The sequence below is a fragment of the Bos grunniens genome, chromosome 11 (genome assembly GCF_055505025.1).
Source record: "Bos grunniens cultivar Pamir isolate PY7600 chromosome 11, Bosgru_T2T1.0, whole genome shotgun sequence".
Lineage (NCBI taxonomy): Eukaryota > Metazoa > Chordata > Mammalia > Artiodactyla > Bovidae > Bos > Bos grunniens.
The window spans coordinates 41,717,614-41,728,709 of NC_141175.1; positions in this window are offsets into that span (position 1 = coordinate 41,717,614).

An 11,096-nucleotide genomic window follows, 5' to 3' on the forward strand; every position below is an offset into this window, starting at 1 on the left:
TTACATGTCTTAGACTAATTCTATAACCTGCATAATCTGTAGGAAAAAAATTAACTGCATCAGAGATAGACCTAATATTACAGAAAAAGAAATGTCTGGAGTGCACACAAACAACTGCAGGAAAATAAACTTTACATTCGAAAGAGCAAGAAAAGCATTTGAAAAGTATAATTACAAATTTAATAAGCTGCACAGTGCTTCTTGAAGGACGAGCATGTGTCTTCTGAAGAGGTCTGGTGTGTCTTTGCTACACAGCTTGAGTTAATGAGCTTGTTATACTTTGACATGAAACCCAATAGAGAGAGAAGCAGCTAAGAGAACACGTTTATTTAAAATAAGTGAGGGAAAAGATTGAATAAATAAATACATGTGAGAGAAGATGCAAATCTTCCTGGAAGAAGAACTCTAAATGCAGTAAGTAGATTCTCCTTCTCCAGGAGATAAAGCTTAACTCTCTTCCTCCCTCTTGAGTGGGTGTTGGATGTAATGACTTGCTTCCAAAGAAGAGAGTATGAGAAGGAGAAAATAGGAAATTTACAGTGGAGAAACCTGGCAGGTCTCACCTTCACTGAGTGAGCAAGGTGAATTATAAACACTAATAAATCATGTTGATGTCCATAGACCTTCTTCTATGATGCAATGAGAAGGGTACTTGACATCTGTGCTATTCTTTCCCAAAATCCAAAATACCAGCCTGATCATGACAGAACATCTGTTAAACTGAGGAATATTCTACAAAATACATGACCAGTACAAATAATAAATGTTGAAGAGGGTGTGGAGGAAAGGGAACATTCCTACACTGTTGGTGGGAATATGTTTGGTGTAATCACTATGGAAAATAGTATAGAGGTCATCTAAAAAGCTAAAAATAGAGTTATCATATGGTCCATCCATCCCACTCCTGGGCATATATCCAGAGAAGACTCTAATTCAAAAAGATACATGCACCCTAGTCTTCATATTAGCACTATTTACAATAGCCAACATATGGAGGCAACCTAAATATCCACTGACAAATGAATGGATGAAGTAGATGTAATGTACATATGTATATACATACATATACATGTGATATACATGCATACATACACACACACAATGGAATATTACTCAGCAGAAAAAAAGGAAATAATGCCATTTGCAGTGTCATGAATGGAACTAGAGATTGTCAGACTTGGTGAAGTAAGCCAACAGAGAAAGGCAAATATTATATGATACTGCTAATATGTAGAATCTTAAAAAAAAACAATCTGTACAAATGAACCTATTTACAAAACAGAAACAGAGTCACAGATGTAGAAAGCAAAATTATGGTTACCAAGGAGGAAGGAGGGGGAGATAAATTGGGAGATTGGGATTGACAATACATACTACTGTATATAAAATAAATAACTAATAAGAGCGTACTGTATACCACAGGGAACTGAACTTGATATATATATACACACACATACATACTGACTAACTTTGCTGTAGACCTGAAATTAGCACAACATTGTGAATCAACTATACTCCAAAAAAATTAATTTAAAAAGTACATGACTGTATTTCTCAAAATGGCCAAGGTCATGGGAAACAAGGAAAGGCTAAGTGGGTGTCACCAGAAGAGACTATGGAGGCATAATTAAATGCAAAAATGGCATCCTGATTTGAATCCTGGAATGGAGAAAAGGATACTACTGGAAAAACTGGTGAAGTCCAAATGAAGTGTGAAGTTTACTTAATAGTTCAGTTCAGTCGCTCAGTCGTTTCTGACTCATTGTGACCCCATGTATCGCAGCATGCCAGGCCTCTCTGTCCATCACCAACTCCCAGAGTTCACTGAGACTCACATCCATCAAGTCAGTGATGCCATCCAGCCATCTCATCCTCTGTCGTCCCCTTCTCCTCTTGCCCCCAACCCGTGCCAGCATCAGAGTCTTTTCCAATGACTCAAGTCTTCACATGAGGTGGCTGATCTCCTTCAGAATGGACTGGTTGGATTTTCTTGCAGTCCAAGGGACTCTCAAGAGTCTTCTCCAACACCACAGTTCAAAAGCATCAATTCTTCGGCGCTCAGCCTTCTTCACAGTCCAACTCTCACATCCATACATGACCACTGGAAAAACCATACCCTTGATTAGATGGACTTTGTTGGCAAAGTAATGTCTCTGCTTTTCAGTATGCTATCTAGGTTGGTCATAACTTTTCTTCCAAGGAGTAAGCGTCTTTTAATTTCATGGCTGCAGTCACCATCTGCAGTGATTTTGGAGTCCAGAAAAATAACGTCTGACACTGTTTCCACTGTTTCCCCATCTATTTTCCATAAAGTGATGGGACCAGATGCCATCATCTTTGTTTTCTGAATGTTGAGCTTTAAGCCAACTTTTTCACTCTCCTCTTTTACCTTCATCAAGAGGCTTTTGAGTTCCTCTTCACTTTCTGCCATAAGGCTGGTGTCTTCTGCATATCTGAGGTGATTGATATTTCTCCTGGCAATCTTGATTCCAGCTTGTGCTTCTTCCAGCCCAGCGTTTCTCATGATATACTCTGCATATAAGTTAAATAAGCAGGGTGACAATATACAGCCTTGATGTATTCCTTTTCCTATTTGGAACCAGTCTGTTGTTCCATGTCCAGTTCTAACTGTTGCTTCCTGACCTGCATATAGGTTTCTCAAGAGGCAGGTCAGATGGTCTGGTATTCCCATCTCTTTCAGAATTTTCCACAGTTTATTGTGATCCACACAGTCAAAGGCTTTGGCATAGTCAATAAAGCAGAAATAAATGTTTTTTTCTGGAACTCTCTTGCTTTTTTGATGATCCAGCGGATGTTGGCAATTTGGTCTCTGGTTCCTCTGCCTTTTCTAAAACCAGCTTGAACAACTGGAAGTTCACGGTTCACGTATTGCTGAAGCCTGGCTTGGAGAATTTTGAGCATTACTTTACTAGCATGTGAGATGACTGAAATTGTGTGGTAGTTTGAGCATTCTTTGGCATTGCCTTTCTTTGGGATTGGAATAAAAACTGACCTTTTCCAGTCCTGTGGCCATTGCTGAGTTTTCCAAATTTGCTGGCATATTGAGTGCAGCACTTTCACAGCATCATCTTTCAGGATTTGAAATAGCTCAACTGGAATTCCATCACCTCCACTAGCTTTGTTTGTAGTGATGCTTTCTAAGGCCGACTTGACTTCATATTCCAGGATGTCTGGCTCTAGGTCAGTGATCACACCATCGTGATTATCTTGGTCGTGATGATTGTTTTTGTGTAGGTCTTCCGTGTATTCTTGCCACCTCTTCTTAATATCTTCTGCTTCTGTTAGGTCCATACCATTTCTGTCCTTTATTGAACCCATCTTTGCATGAAATATTCCCTTGGTATCTCTAATTTTCTTGAAGAGATCTCTAGTCTTTCCCATTCTGTTGTTTTCTTCTATTTCTTTGCATTGATCGCTAAGGAAGGCTTTCTTATCTCTCCTTGCTATTCTTTGGAACTCTGCATTTAGATGCTTATATCTTTCCTTTTCTCCTTTGCTTTTCACTTCTCTTCTTTTCACGGCTATTTGTAAGGCCTCCCCATACCAATAATGATTTCTTAGTTTTGGCAAGTATATCATGGTCATGTAAGATGTCAGTATTGAAGGAAGCTGGGTAAAGTATATGTAGGAACTCTCTATTATCTTTGCAACTTCTCTGTAAATCTAAAATTACCACAAATGTTTACTGTTCTTTCTTTTTTCTCATGTCTCTTCTCCATCCTAATTTCCATAAGTATAGGACTTTTACCTTTACTTAATTCATCTGTTTCATGACAGGAGAAACCATTCTTTGCTAAGTAGAAGCAGATTAAAAATACTTCCTCATTTAAAGCTCTTTGGCTTTTTTATATTTTTGGGTTTCTCTTTGGTGCCATGAGGTCTCAATATATTTATAAAGCTCTTGAATTATCTTTACTTGTAAAATCATGAGAAAGTAAATTTTCAAAAAATCTAAAAGAAAGTGATATTATCTCCCAAAGATTAGATTCAGAAGATTGTAAGTAGCTAGATTATCAAGTAAGGATGTGTTTCAAGTGAAAGACCAACTATATTTTTAAATGCCACCAATCATTAAAGTTCTGTTATATAAATCTCACATCCTTAGCATAGTATTTCAGAATATCCAAGTGAAGGACAAAGGATCAAAGATATTCTTTCTTCTTATTTAAGGGTCTTCTTTCATTTTATTGCAAGGCCCTAGGGTAGCCTCTCAGCTTAGCCGGTGTTCACCAATCACTTGCTAATAACTGGAGCTGAAAGAGGGCTCTGCCCTAATGCCATTATGTTCAAGAGCCATGATTGATTGTGTTATAGTATGTTTTTGAAACCTAATTACTGTCTGAGTGAGTATCTGAACTCATTAATCTTTAGTCCTGTAAATAAGTAAAATTGACTAAATAACTGGATTTCTCTAATGATGGCTTAGGTTATCTTTGGACCTACTGCCTTGCCCTACCCTCTTCGGGGCAGCAAATTATTTTGCTTAATGGTAATTGCTCCCCAGTTTTGAAATCAATTTGTAAAAGTCAGCTTATAAAACAATTTTCTGTGTTGCCCTGTGATTGCTTGGTCCCTACTCTGTCTTTGTGGTATAATGAGCACATCCCATGATGTGTTCACAGGCCCTTGTATCTGCTGATGACCCTCCTTTGTGAGGAGGGTCACATCACTTAATGAGATAAGAGGCTACATGTATACACAAGGAAGAGGGATGAGTTGGAAAAATGGCTTTATTTTTCCTTAATAACTTTACCTTGATTTTTTCCTCCTCACCAAATAGATGAGAATTTCATGTAGCAAGGCCTGTTTCATATACCCCAATAATGTAGTAATCAGTAAAGGTGATTCCCTTCTCTTTTTGATATGTTTCAGCTCCAGCATAACTAGGATGTGGCATTTCACTGCACATTCTTCCTTCTCTTATTTTTTTTCATGTTTTCCTAGTTGTTACCATTTTAATATACATTAGACCTGTTTCCCAGATAGTAGCTCTATAAGAAAGAGGATTAAGCAATGCTCACATGCATTTTTGGGACTTCTGCTTCCAGTCAAGATGGAGTAACACAGGACAGATATGGTCTCCTCTGATATAAATAAAAGTCAACCCATTGGACATCAAGCATCAAAGGACAGAGATGCTTGAGAGATGAGACAATTGAATTGAGCCCTACAATTGCTACAGTTTCTAGCCTTGAGAATAATTATAGGCTGTGGCTCATGGAGAGAGGACTCCCTGAATAAAGAGATGAAGCTTAGAATCTGGAGAGACCAAAGCAGCTAGAGGTCACAGGACAGAATGCCAGAGAAGGAAAAACTAAATAGAAAGAAAACTTTGGATATCTGTAGAGGGTTCTCTTTGAATATTCAGCTGAGCACTAATTAGCAGATGTGAATGAAAAAATTACCCTGGAAGATGAAAGAATTACTTGTGAGTGTTACATGGAACCGGACCTGACGTTCATGCAAGGCAAAGAATAGAGCTTGTTTACCCCAGTCATATTGGGAAACACCACTATTCTTTGGACATTTTGTAGAATTTTAGGAGATTTTTTGCTTTGATAATGAAGAACAAATAGCTCTGTAGCTAAGGCTACCTAGCAAATCTGAAAAGCAAGCTAGGCATGGACCAAAATTTCCAAATAACTTAATATCTCAGAGTCTAGTTAAAAAATATTTACAGGAATTCAAGAATACCTAGCACCCAATAAAATAAAATTCACAATACTTGGCATCCAATTAAAATTTATCAGACATGCAAAGAAATAGGAATATATAAACCATCTGAGGTGAAAATCAATTAATCAAAATCAACCTAGAACTAACAATAAAATTAGAATTAGCAGACAGGACATTAAAGATAGTTCTTATATTTCATATGTTCGAGAAACTTGAAAAAAGATTGAACAAGTTAACTAGAGACATGGAAGATATAAAAAAAAGATCTAAACCAAACTTTTAAAGATGAAAACAATTGACATGAAAAACACATGTGATGGGGTTAACAGCAAATTAGATATTGCAGAAGAAAACATTAGTGAACTTGAAGGCATAGCAATAGAAATTGTCCCAAGGGAAACACACAGAGAAATAAAACTCAAGGTAAAATAGAGAGCATCAGTGAACAAACAACTGAAATCAGTCTAGCACGCATGTTACTTGAGAGGGAAGAGGAATGAAACATAAAAATACTTGAAGAAATAATTTCTAAAATGCTTCCAAATTTGATGAATACTGTGAATCCACAGATCCAAGAAGCTAATGAATTCCAGTCTCAAGAAGCAAAGAAAACCATCCCACAAACTGTAATCAAATTGTTCAAAACTAGCACTATATTAGATCTTAAAAACAGAAAAAAGAAAAAAACAAAACCAGATTGTATACAGAGGAACAAAGGCCAAATGATGGCATATTTCTCATTAGACCTGATGTTGGCAAGAAGGTGGGCTTCCCAGGTGGTGCTGGTGGTAAAGAGCCCACCTGCCAATGCAGGAGACGCAAGAGACTTGGGTTTGATCCGTGGGTCAGGAAGATCCCCTGGAGGAGGGCATGGAAACCCACTCCAGTATTCTTGCCTGGAGAATATCTTGGACAGAGGAGCCTGGTGGGCACAAACCATAGGGCTGCAAAGAGTTGGACACAGCTTAAGTGACTTAGCCTGCATGCAAGCAAGAAGACAGTAGAACAATGTCTTTAAAAGTGTAAACTAACAAAAGCTAAAATTGTATACCCAGTGAACGTAGCTTTCAAAATGAAAACAAAATAAAAAGTTTTTCAGACAAATGAAAACTGGAAAAATGTATCATCAGGAGACCTGTATTATAAGAAATGTTAAAGCAGAGAGATGATACCACATGGTAATATAGATCTATACAATAGAATGAAGAACATTAGGAACATTAGCTATGTAGATAAATATGTAAGGTTCTTTTTTCTTATTAGCTAAATCTCTTTAAAAGACAATCGACTGTTTTAAAAATGCTGATACACAGTATATGGTATAACATGTGTACCCGTAAAACATATGATAACAATAACACAAAGGCCAGGAAGGGAGTAACGGAAGTATTGATATATGCATTGTGAATCCATTTATAAGTTAACATTTGTTCAGTAAGGATGCAAAAATTGTTTACTTAGCATCTATTATGTAATAGATACTATTCCAGTGTCTACAGATATTATGGAGAACAGAACAGATAAGACGCCTGATTTCATGAATGGTACATTTCATTGAGTCGGCAGTAAACAGACAAGTGTATACAAATCAACAGGATAATTATAGACTGTTGTAAGTGTCACAGAGGAAATAAACAGGATGCTATAATAAAGGATAACAAGATAGACAGGAATAACTTAGAGTGCTCAAGAGGATTATGAAATGATAAGGCCATTTGTCCTGAGACACAGGAGATGAGAAGAAGCCAGCCCAGTTGAGAATCAAGTGAGAGGATTCGAGGTTGGGATAACTTCCAAGCAAAGGCCCTGAAGGTAGGTAAGAACTCAACCATTTCTAGAAACCACCCAAGGGCTCCTGTGGTTAAATTGTAGTGAGAGAGGGATAGAGATGCTGCTGGGGCAGAGGTCGGATCACAAGGGCCTTGAAGCCATGGTCAAGGATTTGGACTCGATTCTAAGCACAGTAGAAAAACATTGAAGAGTTTGAGCAAGGGACTGCGACGTATGGTTTACCTTAAACAAAAAGATGATTTTGTTGTAGTATGGAGCATGGAAGGCAAGGATCAAGAGTGGAAATAAGGAAGCTGGTCACAAGTCTATTTCAGTGGTTGAGGGAAGAGGTGTTGGTGGTATGAATAGAGACAATGGCAGTAAGAAGGGAAGTAACTGTATTAAACACACGTTTTGGAAGAAAAGGGCTTGGCGATTTAATATGGAGGCCAGGGAAAGGGAGAATCTAGTAAGTAGTGGATCTGGGATTTGACCCAGATCTGTCTGAGTCCAATTTAAAAAATTTTTTGTTTTCAGTGCTGCCGTTAATATGTCAAACACTCCTTATGAATGGCATATCTCGCCAGTCACAAAAATATCTAAAAGCAAAGATCCATAGTCTTTGCCATTAAGGACAAAAATAAATGACAATAAAAGAAACATACTAGGAACTAAATTATACCAATAGGTCCAATGGAAGAGGAAGAGGATGGATGGGTCAAAGAATGCAGACTCAGAAGAATGTACTTTCACAGGGAAAGAGAGAGCACTATATGCAGAATGAGTGGCCGGAGCAAGGACCTGCAGTTGGGGATTCACACAGACTTTTCAGAGAACAATAGCTAAACTATGATGGCTTAATAGCAAAACAATAAAACAAAACCCTGAAGAGAACTGCTTTTTAATAGGCAGTTGGTGGAATTGGACAGCTTAGAATGATTGAACGGTACTGCAAAATCTTTAAATGGCAACCTTCAGATAGACCAATTTATCATCATTGCAGAGCTATTGATTAAGATTGGAAAATTGATGTTATATATTACATACACACAGCAGTCATTTTAAGTAAAAGTTAGGAATAGCAGTCTTTCATTGCCAAGCATGTACCTGCAGCCTGAGACAAATGCTGAAAGCAGAAATTTGAAATTTTTCTCCTTGTTTGAGGCTTTTCTATCATGTGGCAATGGCAACCCACTCCAGTGTTCTCGCCTGGAGGATCCCAGGGACGGGGGAGCCTGGTGGGCTGCCGTCTATGGGGTCGCACAGAGTCGGACACGACTGAAGTGACTTAGCAGCAGCAGCAGCATATAAATGAAAGGCACCTTCTTTTCCCCTTCTCTTCCCTTGACCTTCTTCTTGAAATAAGAATGTACTGGTGGTTTCTTTGACTGTGGTAGTCACCTGTGATCTGTGAGCAATATCAGGATGCACAGATGTTGTAAATGGCAGTAGGCCTACCCATTGAGAGTTTTCTGAAATCTGCACCAGACTCTAAAACAACAAGATTAGCCCAATTGATTGGGCCAGTGGAAAGCAGCCTCAACTTTGCCAATCTTACAGAGTCAAGGAGAGAATCCTCAACTGACACTAGAATTCTTTGGTTTGGTTCTGTAACCAAAAGGTGGCCGTTGCTAAACTTGAGCCCCAACTCGAGCACTGGAGGTCTGAAATTCACAATTTACTAGCTCAAGTTACTTCCACTTGAGTCTTCTGTAGTGAAAACCTTTCCTCTTTCCAGGTGTTTCCAGCTGTGCAATAAGAAAAAATAACAGAATCATCTTCTTTCTTTCTTTTTTTCAGATCAAACTCCAAACTGTTTCAAACAAGGAATAGTTGGTTTCAGTGAACTTTCTCTTCATCTCTTCTTGCATCCCACTTCCAGTAGTTTGAACTTATTTAGGTTCTAAAAACTTTTTTTAACCTATAAGTTACTGGGCAAGTGTGTTACTCATCACACTCTGGCTTTGTATACACACACACACACACTTTATAATTGCTAGACCACATGCTCAATTTAATCAAATGATTCCTACACCATCAAATAATTTATTTGGAAAGTTTATAGCTTGAAAATTAATTATAGTTTTAAAGAATTTATGACTGGCTTGATGATAGTAGTGGAAAGTAATGAGATAGCATTTTAACACTCAAATACAAGCAATAATATTAGCTCTATACAGCCAAAATACTAGGGCAAAGGAATAAAAGAATGCATTTCTACAGATCGGTGTTCTGTTTACAAACCTCTCACCTCCACACAGGGAATACATTTAAATTTCTATCTTGCCAAAGATAATAAGATACATTTCTAACATTTGATTCATATCAGCTTTCAAGCCACAGTTTCAAGGAAGGCCAATGTTCATCTAATAAATTATGTGTATATATATATATATATATGTACTTATGAACATACTGTATATATGTTTACATTATGTATATATTTATGTATATTATGTATATATATATGTAATACAAGCTGCTTCTCTTTGGGAGAAGGTTGGTTCACTGGTAATTGCTAATCCCCCTTCTAAGAGCTGGGTGTGTTCAAAAACGAAGAAGAAGTTTGGACACTGGTGGGGGCCCAATCTTCAATACTAATCCTGAGTGATATTCATCTGTTCTGGTCCTTGATGATGCCTTGGCTTTTTTAACCTCTGCATATTTGCTGACCCAAGTTCAATACTGAGGACCTTCTATTCCCCCCAGTCTATTTCCACTGCTTCTACCCAGCCTTCCAGGACCAGTGAAAACCCCACAGCCTTTGCAAGGACCCCTGACCACACCAACCTGACCTGATGTCTTTCTCTTTGAAGTCTCTATTTTGGGCTCTTTGTTGGTTTGAATTGTTTATGCCCTTCTCATGTCTATCGGTTCAACCTCCCAACTAACCATAGATAGAAGAATATGAAAGATGTCAGAGAAGGTGATCACTTATTGCAGATTTCTTAATTTGCAAACTTCTGATCCAGTGCTCTTTTGACTGTCATATTATCCCTGATTAACATGACCATTCCCATTAACTTCTGGGGCTTCCCTGGTGGCTCAGTGGTAAATTCAGGAGATGCAGTTTCAATTCCTCAATATCTTCTGGAGTAGGAAATGGCAACCCACTCCAGTATTCTTGCCTGAAAAATCCCATGGCAAGCTACAGTCCATGGGGTTGCAAAAAGTTGGATATGACTGAAGCAACTGAGCATGAACATATTAACTTCTGAGGGCAATGATTTAAACTTACTGAACCATTTATGCATCATTAAGTAAACAGTCATTTAGCGTCTATTGGGTGTAAGGCTCCATCCTAGACACTGGAGACATAGTGGCCACCTTAAGAGAGTGACCTTGACCACTCTTTCAAAGAACATGTATTTTTGTGAAGGATAAAGTAAATAAACAGAACAGTTTTTAGAGAAAAAGTTCTTTATATATAAAATTGAAGAAGCTAAGTGGGGTGGTAGGCTACAGAGGGATGGTGAGAGGAGGATGTTACTTTAGCTAGCGTGGTCAAGCAGAAGAGTTGGTATTTGCCCTGAGATTGGAATGATGGGTTGGGGGCCTTCTTGGGGAAGGGTTCTGGCAGAACAGTATTCCACTCAGAGTGAAGAGCAAATGACAAGGACCTAGGTCAG